The 17,275-nt window shown below is 34.8% G+C and overlaps 1 long non-coding RNA gene across 2 annotated transcripts in view; it reads left to right on the top strand.

Annotated features, from left to right (window-relative positions):
* The window catches only part of LOC142874960 (uncharacterized), a 64,376-nt gene that overhangs the window by 15,835 nt on the left and 31,266 nt on the right, over positions 1-17,275 (top strand). For both annotated transcript variants that reach the window (XR_012922546.1, XR_012922545.1), the window contains exon 2: positions 1,134-1,199. This is a non-coding gene — a long non-coding RNA (uncharacterized LOC142874960). The remainder of the gene's footprint in view (positions 1-1,133; positions 1,200-17,275) is intronic.

Genomic DNA, 17,275 nt, shown 5'->3' with positions numbered 1-17,275 from the left:
CTAAATGATTACTTCATAAATGAAGAAATCAAGATGGAAATAAAAAAATTCTATACTCCTACACTGCTTGTGGGACTGCAAATTAGTTCAACCTCTGTGGAAAGCAATATGGAGATACCTTAAAGTGATACAAATGAATCTCCCATTTGATCCAGCAATCCCATTGCTGGGCATCTACCCAAAAGATCCAAAGACACTCTACAAAAAAGACACCTGCACTCGAATGTTTATAGCAGCACAATTCATAATTGCAAGGCTGTGGAAACAGCCCAAGCGCCCATCAATCCAAGAATGGATTAATAAAATGTGGTATATGTATACCATGAAGTACTATTCAGCTCTAAGAAACAATGGTGATATAGCACATCTTATATTTTCCTGGTTAGAGCTGGAACCCGTACTATTAAGTGAAGTTTCCCAAGAATGGAAAAACAAGCACCACATATACTCACCAGCAAATTGGTATTAACTGAACAGCACCTAAGTGTTCACATAGGTACTGCAGTAATAGGGTATTGGGCAGGGGGGAGGGGGCGGGTATATACATATATAATGAGTGAGATGTGCACCATCTGGGGGATGGTCATGCTGGAGACTCAGACTTGTGGGGGGAGAGGGGGAAATGGGCATTTATTGAAACCTTAAAATCTGTACCCCCATAATATGCTGAAATTAAAAAAAAAAAAACCTAAAAAAAAAGACCTAAACTAGGTCTCAATATGTTTGTATCATAACAACATTAATAGCAATAAACAATATTACCACCAAAAAAAAAAAGATTAAAAAATAAAATGCCACCCAGTGTTTTTGAAGATATGTGGAAATAGGCACTCACATACACTGCTGGTGAATTTATGACTGGTGGCCAATTTGATGCATTGAAAAACTTAGTGTATGAGTTTCTTTCATTCAGAAACTCCATTTCTAGAATTATTCTCTAAAGAAATCACTGGAAACATTCTTATATGTTTGAATAAGATATTTATCACAAGGATATTTTTAATGTTGAAAAAGCAGTAACTACTTTAAGTGTCTAACCATAGAGGATTGGTTAAATAAATTCTAGTGTCTCTATACAACAGAATAATATGCAAGTATTAAAGATAATGATAAATTGTATAACATCTTTTCAGTTGAAAAACAGAAGACTAAAATAATCCCATCAATAACTCATACAAGAGAGCTGGTGGACAGGACAGGTAAGTAACTCCAAAGCAGCATCCTTTGGTGACTCACTATCTCTCCGAAAGACTGGGCACTGCCTTTAGTGGATACAACAGAAGCAAAAACCAAGTAAAATGGTGACAATCTATCAGGAACAAACTCCTTCATTTTCAGGGATGACTGTTTTCCAAATATTTTTTAAATGTTGTGATCCAAAGTAATTGTTTTTTTCAAATTTCCTTGTTATCTTTAAAGACTTACCAGTCCATCCAAGATTAGTGAAAAATGCATGGAATTCATGGAATAGCATTATCCTTTTCTGGGAAGGACCTTCAGTTTTTCTTTATATTCAATGTACACTCAGCACTTTAGGTTTGGGTCAGATTTTTTTCAAGGCTGGAAACACTAAAGTAAGCAAAACTTATCATCACCCATTTTAGTAGCCACCCATTTTAATAACTTCATTGACTTTTTGGCATGATCTCCTCAGACCACATACATTTTCTACCTCCAAAATACTCCAATGTCTTTATTCTGCAGTCTGTACCCAGCTTCCCAGAAGCCCTCACCTTAGAACCTAGCTCATGTATTGAACTGTCTAATGAATTCCTGCCATTGCAGATAAGTAGCATGCTACTTCTCCAAGGTAACCAGTAAGATTTTTAACTGTCAGCCTCCGGTGACAGTGACTTACCCACAGCAGTGTCTTTGTCCAGTGGTTGGATTCAAGGCACCTTGGCAGGCTGGTTGAGTAGGATAACTAAAAAGCCTATTTGGAAGGCTGCATTGTGAAGAAATCTACATTCAGGTATTACTAGAGAAGTTAAGAGCATTAAAATATTTTATAAAATGTGTATCTTAATAGGCCACTCTGCACCTACACCTTGCCTTGAATAACTACATGAAACTGAAATTTCTCATTTGGCTTGCCTGTGAAAATTTATACCTGCTCCATCCTTTCCTTCTTTAAGGTCCCAGCATTTGCCAGTTTTGTTTTGAGTTTTTGTTTTTCTCTGAGAGTTCCCTGCATCCTTCCCTGACCTTCACCCAGCCCAGTGTCATGAAGGAGAAAACAGAGACATCTAAGCAACTAGGGAATTTTTTTTTAATCCACCTACCTAAAATAGTGATTGCAGTAGAAATTAATTAGATGAGCACATCTTACTATTCAAAAGAATAAGACTTCCACATTAATGCAGGGACGGAGGTGGAGAAAATCAGGTAGGATGATGATAGCAGAACCAAAAAGGAAAGGAATGTGAAATGAGCAAACATAAGTGGTAATGCTGCAAAACCCTGGGTATAATTCTTTGATGAGCAATTCTATGCATGACCTTCAGAGGAAACTTACCTATTTCATGATTTGTTGACAGGCTGGTGTTTGACATTTTGACTAAAGAACCTAGTTACATTGTGAAAAAAGGAAGTACCCTTTAGGTGAGGAATATAAACAAATGTCTTCAACTCAAGACATTTTTGAAAGAGCTCAAGAGACTCCTACTAAAGTGCATGAGGATGACATCCTGTAGCAGCTTTTGAAAAAGAAGATATTTTAGAGCATATGAGCTTGCTGTTAAATTGTTTTTTGGTTTTTTTTGGATTTACACAGAAAAATACAGTGGACACAATTTGATCACTTAATAAAAGAATTAGAAAAACATAGCTACTCTAAAGAGGGACAACTGGGGAGATAAAAAGGCAAAAGGAATATGAATAAAATGTTTAAACTTTAACCTGTTTTGTCAAATATATAAATCCCCTGAAATTTCTAATCAAGAATAAAGATAACAAAGAGAGAGACTGATATTTCTGTTCATCTGTACCACAGAGGACATTCAGAATGCTCCTGCTTCTAAGGTACTGTTTAAGGAAAAAAAGAATATTTGAAGGAGACTGAAAGCTCTAAGGAGAAAGTCATAAAATATCTTGAGAAAATGTTCAGGCTCACTAGAACAGAAGGAGTGGATGACATTTAGCAATTAAGTCTGAGAAAACAAAGAAATGTGCAATAGCAAAAATGCTGATAGGTTTTGCATAAAACAGAATAATCTATTTTGGCCTTCAACAGCTGTTAACAGTTCCTTCAAAGTCACTAAATAGCAATCAGCTGAAAATTCTCCTTTCTATCATCTATGCGCCACCTATGGGGGAAAAAAGGTGAGTCTCCCAGTATATAGAGATTAGTTAGAGAAGCGAAAAAGAAATGTTTTTATAATGTCGAATTTTAATAAAAGATCTTAGAGAATACTTTGGAGGCATGGCTTTGGAACTTTCTTCTCCAAAGGTAAATGCACTTTCTGGATAATTGTATCCAGTGTATAAGCCTTTTTATGAATCATCCCACAAGATGGTCCTGCAAGATGAACACCCTGGACATTTATGAATGAGATCCTCTAATGGGTATCTCAAATTCTCTTGCTAAATATTTTATCTTATATAAAAGGAAATTCATTAAAAGTATGTTAGGCATTCTTTTATTAGAGTAATGTTGGATGGTTGATATCAAAGAAGAGCTATACTCTAAATGATTTAAATTTTTTTATTGCTCTTTACAAGCCAAAAGTCATTATCAACTAGTTAAGTGTTCCATTTAATCACAAGTAAATATAGTACAACAACTGCAAACATCACAAAGAAAGATCAAACTTCAGACAGAAGCCCATAAAAAGCTACTCATTGTGAAAAGTTAATATACTCTAAAGAAGGTTATTTTTGGGGAAAAAATTCCATTGTTGAAATAAAAATATATTTTCAGCATGTGGCTTTGGGAATATTGCTTAGAGGGTTAATTATTGATTTTAACAACCAAATGTGTGTTTGTTGCCTATAAATATGAATAAAATTATATTTATAATTATAATTAATGTAAGTTAATCATTATTTTCTTCTATGGGTAGACTACCAACTGTGTGGGGGTATAGCAAGATTGATCTAAAAAGAGTAAATCATGAGCTTTTGTAAGGGATTACTAAAACTAAAAAGACTATTATAATAAGTGATCTATATCAGATCATTCTAGTTCATGTTGCCCCACCACACAAAGTAGGTGGGACCTCCTATTCAAAATAGGTCCCACCTATTCAAAATATCAACTCTGCCCTCCACCTAGCTACTCTTCAAAATTACCTCTTGTTTACCCTCCAATCCACAATGTTCTCTCCTTTCTTTGAACTCAGGTCACTTAAAATTTATAGCACTCATTTGTCAATTAGTGGTTTGGCAAAAATATGATCTGTGATATTTTAGTTGGTATTATTTAATATCTGTTTTATCTCTCTACCTACCTATCTACCCACCTTTCCTTCTTTCTCTGTCCCCCTCTTTGTGTCTCTTTCTATCATTCTGTCTCTCTCTCTTCTCTCTCTCTCTCTCTTCTTTATCTCTTCAACTATGTTTTAAGTTTTATGGGAGCAAGCATCTGGTAAAGCGAGATGTATGACATGTTACCTCATGCCACACACAACACTTGCAGCCAGTAAGTGTTTAATAAAAGTATTCTGATATAAAATGTAAGTTTGAAAACTTAACCTCATACTGGAAGTCTGGCAGGTATCTTCAAAGACTTCATTAAATTGATGAGCCAAGATTTGAAGGATGGGAGGTGGCAGGTAGCTGGACAGAAGGATATATCAAGGGTTGGCAATCTTTCAGAGGTGTTGTCCAAATCTTCATTCATCCACTGCCTCCCAAGTTTGGATGCACAGAAGCTACTTTGAGAGAAGGAAGCATGGCAGATTATCACAGATAATTCACCCACCTCCCCCAATAGAGACCACCATGCTATAAACAGTTCTGATGACTCTCTCAGCAAAGAAATCCCAATGACATGAAGGATAAAACTTCGCAGGCCTTCAACTCCTAGAATGGCCACGGAAGGAGAAGAGGGAAAATGTGGAGGTTTCTTCCTACAGCCATGTGTTCTCTTCAACATCCAAGCACTCTAAAAGCCAGAATCTTAATTATCAATTAAGAAACCACAGGGGTTTTAGTTGACAACAGGTGAGAGGAAGATAAAACACTTAAGGGAATAAAAGGAGTTTCTGGAAGAAACTGGATACACAACAAACTTACTTCTTTCTTCACATTTTATCTGTGACATCAGAACCGTATCAATAATATCTTAGATATAAAAAGAAAAAGGTATTCAGGAAAGTTTAGAGAAAGAGAAAGGTTTGCACCAAAAATATCAAATTAAATAAAGAAAAATAGGATTAGTAGTGAAAAGGTAAAACCTTCCAGAAAAACTTCAATTCTCCTAGCCTCAACCATGAGATATATTTGTGCTTTGCATGATGTTCAAAGTCATAGAAATGGAAAACCTCACTGAAAGATTTACTAGTAACATAGTCACCAATGGTACTTAATCAAATTTTAAAACCCAGTAAAATATCAGAAACTCCATGTTAACTTTCCAGAATGCTAAGTTGGTTCTGATAGAAGATCTTGAATCAAATGATTATAAGTTTTAGTGTAAGTTTAAAACCACTGTAAACCACTCTAGTTTTCTTAGAAGGAAGAAAAATAATCGAAACTATAATTCTGGAACAATAAGAATTAGATGTAGGAATATGTAGAAGTATATATAATAATTATATAATTTGTCTCATGATTTCTTTAAAAAAGGGTACTTAACCAAAATATTTAACAGAATTTCAAAGAATTCAAAGACTCATATGTGTGAAATCCATAGGAGTTCATAAACTTCAGATTTTAAAAATTTCTGTTGCTAATGGAAGTACCAGCTGAATGGAGGTTAATGGGAAGAGCATCGAAATTTACAGACATGTGGCATCTTTCCTAGTCAAAGACATGGCCATGATGGCCATGGATATTTAAAATGCTATGAATGCATTAAGTTTACTTTAAATGAATATACTGGGTAGTTTGGCAGGTAGAATAATGCACACACACTCCCACACCAAAGATGTCCACATCCTAACCCCTGGAACTTGTGTATATGTTCTTACCTGGAAAGGAGAATTAAAGTTGGAGATGAAATTAAGGTTGTTATTCAGCTGACCTTGAGATGGGGAGATTATCCTGGATTTTTCAGGTAGACCAAATATAATAGCAAGGGTCTTTATAAGTAAAAGATGGAGGCGAGACAGTCAATGGTCAAAGTGATGCAGTATGAAAAGGCCAGACTGGCCGTTGCTATCTTTGAAAATGAAAGAAGGTCACAACCCAAGGAATGCAGGTGGCCTCTAGAATCTGAAAGAGGTGATAAAATGAAATAGATTCTCCCATGGAGCCTCCATAAAGAACACAGCCCTGCTGACATTTTCATTTTAGCCCAGTAAGACCCATTTTAGACTTCTATTCTTCAGAAATATAAGATAATAAATTTGCATTGTTCGAAGACAATAAATTTTAGGTAATTTGTTGCACCAGCAATAGAAAACTAATACAATAGGCAAGAAGGGAAGTAGAAAGTTGTCCTTTTGCTGCTAGTCTGGAAAACCAGACAGATTGGTATATAAGTTTTTCTAGGTAATGTTCAAAGCAAGCAGAGCAAACCAGCTTTCCAGAACTGTCAAAGGATATGATCTAAAGCCCATTCATTAGAAGGGAAAAGTGCAAAATAAGAAAGTTTATAAGGAAATAAATAAATCCAAGATAAACTGATAACACACTTTAATAAGTACTTACTACATGCTCATGGGCTGTGATTTAAGGTAAAGTGTGCAAGATCAGTGTAGGTGGGAAAGTCTTTCTCTTTGTTCCAGAGTAGAGGCTTGGCTTGAAAGCCACTTTTTAATAGCAGAAAAGAAAATACTTTTTTAGCTACTGTCTTTTATATGTCTACACATGAGCTGATTTTCTACCAAAGACAAGTTACTCTTCTATAGGTCTAACTATAGTTACAATCAGAATAGCTTCTTTTACAAAAGAATGTATTTCCCATAAACTAAGGTAAAAATCCTAGAAGTGATTTTTCTATATGACTCCATTCATTTTTCTTCACACATCAATCTCCTTTGTATCTTTCCTTTATCTTTGCAAAACCCATCTTGACGTAGGCACCTGCATCAGTAGGTACTAATAAGCAAGCAAAAACATATTTCTTTCCCAAAAATCCATAGACAAACATTCAGTGTCAAGGACACATTTTTTTTTCCTATAAGTTTTGAGGACCACCTACAACAGCCATGACAGCTGTGCTAATCGAAAAAGCAAACGAGGCCACAAAGGACTGTTCTTTGACCATGTAATCAATTTTCCACTCAATGCATTGTTCATTCTTGGAGACTTTAATGCCAGAATTGATTTTAACAGCCATTATAGAAATACTTAAGTCAAAGGGCTTGCAACCTTTTTTAGCATGACCAATGGAATTTTTTAAATAGATATGTGAATAAATCATTGAGTATGATTCATATGCTTTTTTAAAAAGGTTCTTTGAGTCACTGTCCAGACATATTCTTTACAAGTAGTCAAGTGGACTAAGTAAAATCCCATATTGAGAAATAGTGCATTAGCTCAGTTTATGCTTATAAAATTATGCTTGAAACCATTTTCAAACCATTTGTGTACCATTCTCAGCAGCTCCTAGAAAAGCCAATATATAATCAGTTAGCATATAATGGAAGATAACTATTCAATATGAACCCTGAGGAAGAAGTCATGTAAGCAGTCCTGATGACAAAAACATAACCTTAATTTGTGTACAAGATAGATATTTAAATCCCCAGAAATGAGGAGTGATAATAAATAACTAATTATTGCTCAAGGTTATCAATTTAGGATTTGTTCCATATGAAGTTAAAAGTTGAAAAGGAATTAATTAAATGAATATACATATTCTTCAAATATTCAAAGAGCAAGATAAACTAAAATCCTTTGTTTATTCATATATCCTCTGATAAGAGTTACTTAAGGCATTGCATGTCTGGAAACAGAAATGTACATAAAATGAAAACGAAGGCATTATTAACATAAAGAACAAGCAATCTATTGAAAAGGGATGCAGATTTACAGACATTTTATTATATGTGGAAGCTTTTAATAACTGATAGCAGAGCTTTCAGTTTGTACTCCCACAGTAGATACATTTCTGATAGACTAATGTCTTTCTGAACCATAACAAAATGGGATTACCCAATAACTTCAATCCATGAGCAGAATAATAAAATGTGGTATATGTATACTATGGAATACTACTCAATTACAAAAAACAATGGTGATCTAGCACCTCTTATATTATCCTGGATAGAGCTTGAGCCCATCCTTCAAAGTGAGGTAACACAAGAATGGAAAAATAAGCACCACATGTACTTGCCATCAAAATGGTACTAACTGATCGACACTAAGGTGCTCACATGGTAATAATTTTCATTGTGTGTTGGGGGGATAGGGTAGGTAAACTCACAACTAATGGAAGCAGTGTGCATTGTATGGGGAAAGGGCACACCTCTAGCGCTGGCTTGGGTGAGGCAAAGTCATTACTTGTAACCAAAATGTTTGTACCCCCATAATATCCTGAAGCGAAAAAACAAAAAAAAAGAAATTGTTTTGTACATAATTTTACAATTAAGTTGAGTTCGTATTTGACTGAGGTGGTGTAGAATCTGAATCCCATGATTGAAGTATTGATAGCTAAATCTTATTAGTGAACACCCTATCTTACATTCACCAGCTTCCAAAAAGACCTTTGATCCCCACTCTACAGTATATCCAAGCTTCAACATTTTCATCATAGAGTGTATGCATGGGGTTTGTTTACCAGGCAGTTATTGTTTGTGAACAATATTGTTATTGTTGAGTGAACAGTGCTGTTATAGCACAAGCAGACATCCATCAGACTTCTCAGCGCCATACCTGTTCCTAAGGAGATGTCCTTATGTGTTATAGGATGCACTAGTGACACAGATATGACATCCACATTAGCAATCAGCGTTTATCTAGAGTTCTGCATGCACCATAAAGCAGAGCTTTAATTTCATTTTGGGTTTCAAGTAGGAACAAAAAAAGGTGGGCAAAGAATGATGTCTTTTCTCCTCTTTGTTCAATGTCAACATTGAGCACCATTTATTCATCTTTCAGCTGAATGTGCCTTCTTTATATGTTCCCTGTTAAGTATAAATAAGACAAAAAAGGTTCTCATATAAAACAATTTCAGTTTAAGTCCAGAGAAATGTAGAGTTAAACTCACTAAAAATGTTAATTTTTAACATGTGAATAATCCCATGGGGGGGCAAAATATTATATTTATTGATTTAATAATCAATAAAGATGCACACATTGAATGCACTTATGAACTTGCCTCTGATATTCCTAAAGTTACTGATATTAAAAGTGCATTAAAAGTCATTTATAGAAGATATTGAATGAACATTTCAGGGAAGGAAATAGTCTGAATTTTCTCTTTGAAGATGGAGAGAATAAGTCAGCTTGACTGATAATATTCAATGATTTAGAGTCATGAAAAAGATCTATTAGAGCATGCATTAAAAATGGCAACGCACCCTTCCACAGGGCCCTGACTGACATAGGAAGCAATCTCAAACTGAAAATTTTCAGTACTCTTCGGGGAGCTTATTTGGTAATTTGTAGTCTTATCCCTGATTCTGTAAACAAAAGACAGTCAAAAGCTGCCTAATCTTCTTTTGGGACAGTGTGGCCTTCAAAAGTCAAACACGTATTCTTCTTATGCAATATTCCCTTTGTACTCTGATTGTCATCTCCCCCCTTAAGGGCAAAGTGTACTTTGACTTCATCTCCAGAATACTAAATATATGTTTAGCCATGCACATATTAACAGCATTTCTAAAACTAGTAGAAGATGGCTGAAATATCTAAGTGGCAGTGATACACATTTCTGCATTGGGTGATCATATTTTGAGTGTCATGTGCTGTGTGTTCCTCTTCTTATATCATCTTAAAATGATTTGTAAAAATAATTTGACCTATATTGTATGACCTTTAATAAATACTAGACATTGAAGGTTATGTATGTGGAAAAGATTCGGGAGAGCTAGCAACATAGTTCTCCAAAAGTCCTTGTCAGACTGGTGGTTAGGACTTGAATGCCTGATTTCTAACTATATTTAATTTTTACACTCAACAATTAGGAGAAAATATAATCGATGATGTGTAAATCAAATTTAAATTTTCTTAGGCTTTTCTATTATCAGGTAAATAGCTAAGTTGTCTCTCTTCTGACAAGCTTACCTGTGTTAGAGTATTCCATATGTTGATAAGGACAGATAATACTATGGTACTTGAGCTACTGTTAGGAGATGGAGCACAATTAAAGACATAAAGGCAGTTACACTGACCCTTAACTTACACCTGAAATTTACTCTCCACAGTTCCTATCCTTCAGTAAACAAATTCCTGCAGATAAGATTAACATGACTTCACTATAAACCTAACCTCTAGTTAAAACCTTGTGTTCAATAATGCTTTATGATGCTTTCTATGTTATAAGTACTTTCCATATACAATATTTCTAATCTTCACAAATCTATGAGATATGCACTATCATCATCATTCTCATTGTACAGATAAGGAAACTGAAGCACAGAGAGGTTCAGTAACTTGCTCACGATCTCACAGCCAGGTAGTGGCAAAGCTGCAACTCAAAAGCTCCCGAGTTCACGCTCCTACCCACAATGCCTTGCTGCCTCAGAAAAATATAATACCATTCTTTCTTTTACTGGCCAGTCTTTTCTTCTGCTTTTGCATTCATGGTTATATAAAGTTGTTTAAGTAGTAGTAATTTTCAAAAGAGATTGCATTGATTAAGTACCTAGTTCAAATTCCTTCCCCTTATCTTAAAGTACTCTCTACCCCCACAAACAGACTCACCTCTCATTTCTTGCTTCGAGTAAGTGTATCTTATGTTTGTCCAGTATAAGTTTGACTTTTGAAAAAGATAACAATTATAGATATACAATTCAAGAAAGATGGATAGAGACAAAGACATATAGTTTCCTGTCCTTGTAATTTGTGTTTTAGTTGAGTCCAGAAGACATATTTATTCCTTTCCCTTTTCTGTGACTCTTACCTTGAAATAATCTGCTTTTTTAAGTCCTTATGTGAACTTGAGGACTACATTCTCCAACTTGAACTGAGGAGAGCAAAGGGAGGAAGAGAGACAATCCCAAAGGCTACCCCTCAGCTGTATCATACCATAGAGCAAAAGAACCTCTTTATTTCTCTCCTGTCTGACCAGGCTTGGCCCTTCCTGGCTAAGATGCCAAGAAAGGGAAGAACGGTGAACAGTCTTAGCTCCTGGCACACACTCAGGTGCAATAAAGTCTGAAGGGTCTCATCTTTAAGTCAGCAATGACCAATGCCCTCTGGGGCAAGCATCAGTAATGCAAAAAGTCAATCTGCTTTAGAAAACTGGGAAAACGAACGCTTTGCCAAGAGGTGAAATGTGGCCCCTCTGACCAGAGCCAGCCACCCTGCTTTTCTCTATCCCTCCATTCTCACAATGAACACTCTCTTATGTCTCATACCAGCCCAACCAAACTTTTAACCTTTTCTCCTCATGGTTTTTCTTTCAGGCTCTGTGAGAGAGCACATAAAAGCATGTAAATCACTAGAGAAGGAAATCAACATGCACTTTGTCCATAGAACTTAGTCCTCACTGATGTCTTACTGCAAATGTTATTGCAAAGAGGTGATAAGCCAGCTGGGTGTGTGTGGCTTCAGGATCATCCAAGACAACACTCTACCTGCTGGGCCAGATTCAAGCTAGGCAAGGGGAGCACTTCCCACAGAGCAGAGGGGAGGGACTGATGGCTGAGAAATCCATCTGTCTGTCCAAGCACACTAATGGTGCCTGCACAATAGCACGGGGCCACCCAAACAGGGCTTCAGACAAGGAGGGCAATCAGATTGAGTTGCTCATCATTGCTAGATCCCCAAACAGATACTCAGTTCTCCCTCTAGAGAGGACCTCCTTGTACTGATCAGGATCCAGTGCTCATTTGTTCCAACCAGCAAAACCTGAGCCACACTGATTAGAAAAGGAATTTGTGTCCCTTCCTAAAATAATTGACTATGTCCCTGGTGATCTAGTGGTAAAATGAAAAAAATAAATAAATAAATTTTAAAAATTAAAAAAAAAAATAGTTGACTAGGGTTTGTTAATCTAAGAGATATACTAAAATGGAGTCCAAATTGGTCCCAGGTACAAAATAGAAGCTTTTAAAGGAAATATACAAGCAGGACGATATTTTTAAAATTCAGTTCCTCTTGAGTTGCAACTTTGCCGCCTTAGTCTTTCAATGTAAAATATTTTCTCACTATAAGCCCTTGTGCAATTAATGTGCTTGGCAAACTAGAGGAACAAAAGAACAGTTCTGTTAATGAACTGTAAATGCAAGTACAAAAAGCATTTTAATAATAAAACATTATGATCCTGAAGTAAAGACTTGTTAAAGGGGGAAGTAAAGTAGGTTTCATTGGTCTACAGTTTTCTAAAAATAATAAAAAGTGATTTTGTTTGTGGGATAGCCCCTCCATAATGTCTAGAATATTTTGTGTTAGTATTACTAGGTTTTTGTTTCAGTGTATTCATTTTCTCAGATTAAATTGCTAGACAATTTAAATCTAATATAAATTTTTTCAGTTTATTTTTTAAATATTCAGGATAAAAATCATATAAAATCTGTCCTAACTACTCTGTAGGATCTTATCAAATGCTAAATTAAGTACTTCAACACAAACCTGTACAATAGAAATTATATAAAAAGTGTTAAGAATGGAAGGAAAAGCATCACAAATTCAAATTATAGTCACAATGTGAATTCTGATTAATTCCATTTGTAATATAATGTGATACCTGTGAAAATTATAAACTATGAAGTCTTTCATCTGAAAACACTATCTTGAATTTATGAAATAGTCACATTAGGTATTTATCTAATTCTATGGTGACATTTATTTACTTCATCATGCTTTTCTAAATTGTTCAACTTTTAAAAGAATAAATGCTTTACTGATTAATTTAAACAAATTAATATTGTAAAAAGTCAAACAGATAAATCCTTCACAATATCTATTGCCTTTAGAATCTTCAACCAAAAAAAAAAAAGAAAGAAAGTCCAAATTCACATTCCAAAAGGCTGTCAGATTTTCATTTCTGACACTCTGGTCAAGTAGGATATATATATATATATATATATATATATATATATATATATATATATATATATATTCTCACATATGAGATATTTAGTAATAACAGAAACCTGTTTCCCACTTTCAACATCTTACTAAGCTTTGTGATAATTTCTTCAACAAACACCCGCAATCTTTAATTGCACAAGTACAGCTTCCCTTTCTATAGTTTCTTGTTCTAAAAGGCAGACTCTATGTAACCTTCTCAGATCCTGCTCTGTAAGAAAGGTTGCCTTGATCATTTACTGTTGTTGCCATGTAACAGAATTTACATAAAACTGAATTGAAAGTGGCTTGCCTCAGTTTCATGTATCTTTACATTTATTCTTCCAAAGTGAAATTTCCAAAGAAAATGAAATTGGAACTTACCCCAGACTTGAAGTTGCTTTACCATTTCCTATTATTCAAATAATTTGAAAATAAATACTTAGCAAGAAATTTCGCTTCTAATAAAATGGTAGAAAGCACAAATAAATAACTATCCATTTATTTCAGTTTTCACTTTGCTTTCTATTTTAACTTTGCACAGGGACTCATTTCCAAATCACACTCTAAAAAAGGGATCATCAAAATGTGGAGATACCTCATCTCTGTTTTAAATGAACAAATGACTTTGCTCCTCTGTTATTAGCAAATGTTTCTTTAAGTTCATCAATGGATCCTGACTTTCTTACTCTGTATACTTATTAAAATTGCAAAGGGATTCTCTTCTGATGCAGACTGCCATCACATGTCACTATCATTGATGCTAGCTCCTATACAGGTAGTTGGCATCCAGAATAGCTTTCCACCTTTCCACTTCATCAAATACCCATCATTTTCTAATCACACATGAGAGCATTCTTTTTCCATCTCAATATTAAATTTCCCTTTCTTCTGTTCATATTTAATGCCAATATTATTTTAACTCTGAAATGTTGGCAGTTGTAGCATGCATATAAAAAGCTATGTAAATGAAGCATTATCGGGTAGATAATACGTGAGAATAACTATGTAGTAGCTATGCAGCCAAAGCAGAGATGCGTGGAAAGCCACTCCATCCACAAAGAAGTGGAAATGTCCATGCTGCTTGAATTCTGATAGACAACTTCACTCGAAAGGTTGCATTTACCTGTATAAATGAACATTGCTTGATGACAAAAAGAAAGTTATTTTGATGATACACTCAAATATTCAGAAAGGAAATGCTTGCAATACACCATTGCCCAAACTACCCTCTGTGAATAAAAGTATTTAAGAATGCTATCAACTGCTTTGTTATTGCGCTAAATCATTCCTGCCACTTTCTAATGGGTCAGTTAAAATTACTTTCATTTTTACGTAGCCAGCAAGTTCTAGTTCCTCTTTGCAAATGAGACACCTGCTATTTGACCTCATAACAATAGTGTTAGGAGAGTTTGGGAGCAGACAATTTTCAAATGTTAATAACAGAAGACCTAGTTTCCTGATTGATCTCAAGCTTTATTTAATGAAAATACATGTTTGTGTAAGAATAGGAGGTCTTATCAAATGCTAAATTAAATATTTCAATATAAATCTGTTTGCTGTCTCAAAGTGTTAGAAATTCTTATCCCTTTACTTTACAGGGGTGCCATAAATTTTATCCTTGAAATGTACAGCTATTCCCTTTTGTATACAAATGAGGTCATTATTGATTGGCCCAGGAAATGGACTCCAGAGAAGTGTTCATGTAAACTCAATTCCCTCAGGAAAGTAACATTTTCGTAATAATAATAAAAATAGAAATAAAATACTTTAAATACAGAGTTGTGTGTTTCTTCTCATCTCTGTTCTTTTCTGAAAGTCCCCTAAACATAGCCTAATAGCTGGCTTTAGTTAAAAAAAAAAAAAGTTAAGATGCCGTGAGTCAAAAAAAAATCAATTTTGGAAGTAGTAATATCAATTTCCTTGGCAGAGTTGCAGAATAAAGTTTTTATTGACTGTGAATCTAAGTTATTATGAAAAATTAGTGATATTAGCAAATGATTATACTATGCAAATCTCTATGATGGAGTAATGATGGCTCATTGTTCACAGGGTGGATGTAAAAAACATTTTTGAACAGTCTGAAATGATATGCATTGTCCTTTATCTTGAGATTTTGATTTTAGAACTCTCAGATGACTTAAAAACTTATTCTACCTCTTTATCACCACCCTAAGTTTAAAATATTTTTCTTCATTTCTTAAAAAAAAAATATTGAAAAAAAAAAAAAAACCTGAGACTAACAATTGGAACTAAAATAAAATTGTTCTTCCTTTCCACTCACCATTTCCCTAACTGCGTGGTGACATTGACTGGATCCAGCAAACTTCGTCAGAGGCCCTTATTCTTAAATCCTTTATATGTGAGGACCCAAATTATGGAAAAACTTTGGTCTAATGGAAATCAGTGGGCTTACTATTATAATACATGAATTTACTTAGGCTCCTCTATGAGCCTGCGACGACAAATCTCTTTTTGCACTAAGTTATCAACCTCCACCACATGGACATACTCACTTATTATACTTTATCCTTTCTTCTTGTCTACTCATCCAAAATTATTTTCTTTCACTCTCTGAATCTCCACCAGATAACCGGTGACCATTTGAAGATAATCTCTTTAAATCAATTCCAAAATGCTTGTTGTGCCATATTGGATCCCAGTCAATCTGCTCCCCATACAGAGGCTAATGTCAAAACAAAACTGACCATACGACTCCACAGCCTAAGCTCCTGCATGAACTCCCCATCACTCTCAGGCTGGAAATCCACACTTGTTACTACACAAGGTAAGGCCATTCAAAACATGACCTTGCCATACTCCTGACTCACATTGTACAATCATTTCTCTCTGCACCTTAGTTTCTCATTTTCACTGGTTGTAGCCACTTCCAATCATGAGCACTGCAGGCTATCTCCCATATGCTGTTTCCTATGCATGGAATGCCCTCCCTGAACTTCACCCTCACCTATCACATCACGATTTTAAGATTAATTTATACTGATAATCTTAAAGATTCAATTCAAGGTTCTCTAGCTATAGACAACTTTAACTGATTCTTCCACACAAAGCACACTCACTTTATACTTTGTAGTCCCACAGCAATATGTACATACTGCTATCCTGTTACTCATAATGTTGATTACAATTATTAAATATGTTTTCCCCTCATATTTTAGTGTGGTCATTTATGCTTATTGCTCCAGCTGCTAGCACAGTGCTCGGCGTGAAATAGGCATTCATTTGTTAGTGGAGGGTAGAAATCATGCATGCCAAAATTATTTGCAGACTACAAGTTCTGCTGCCAGGTTATCTTTCTTAGTTCCTTCCTTCCTTCAGTTAACAGATATGTACTGAGTGATGAAGAATATTTATTTCTTCTACAATTCAGAAATATTTAACCACTTCATACCATTCCTACATCCCTTCCTCCATATCACTAAATTTTAGTCTTTTTATAGTTACTTTTATAACTTTAAATAATATCCAAATAGCTTTACTTTTTGTTCCACCAGTAGATCAATTTCATGACATAATCCAGAGAATGATAAGGATGCCAGACCTACTTTTTTAACCTGTAACTTTCCTTTCCTCCTTTCAACTTCCAAATTCAGATTTCCCTTTAATAAGAGTGATAGCATGGGTGTCCTGTATTGTAAAGTGTAATTATGTCTCTCAGCATTTTTTGTATATACAAAATATCAATGGCTATGTTGTTATACTTATGTAAAAATTATGTACCGCATAACCAACAGTATGCTATAATTGCATTTCCTTTTGTATACAGATTTGTCATATTGTTTTTTTGTTGTTGTTGCACTTTGTTTAGTTTTGTTGTTTTACACCTGAATTTTAGGTTGCATTTTTTTCTTGTATTGATTTATTTATTCCTTTCTTAAATTGTTCCAGATTCCCAAAGATAACATTAAATCTCTGAGATTCTCCCTCTATCCCAGAATTTCTCTTCCAGAACCTCCTCCCCAGTCCTGTT

The sequence above is a fragment of the Microcebus murinus genome, chromosome 13 (genome assembly GCF_040939455.1).
Source record: "Microcebus murinus isolate Inina chromosome 13, M.murinus_Inina_mat1.0, whole genome shotgun sequence".
In the NCBI taxonomy this organism is placed as follows: Eukaryota; Metazoa; Chordata; class Mammalia; order Primates; family Cheirogaleidae; genus Microcebus; species Microcebus murinus.
The sequence above is the reverse complement of the archived record's forward strand: the minus strand, read 5'-3'. Positions and strand labels throughout refer to the sequence as shown.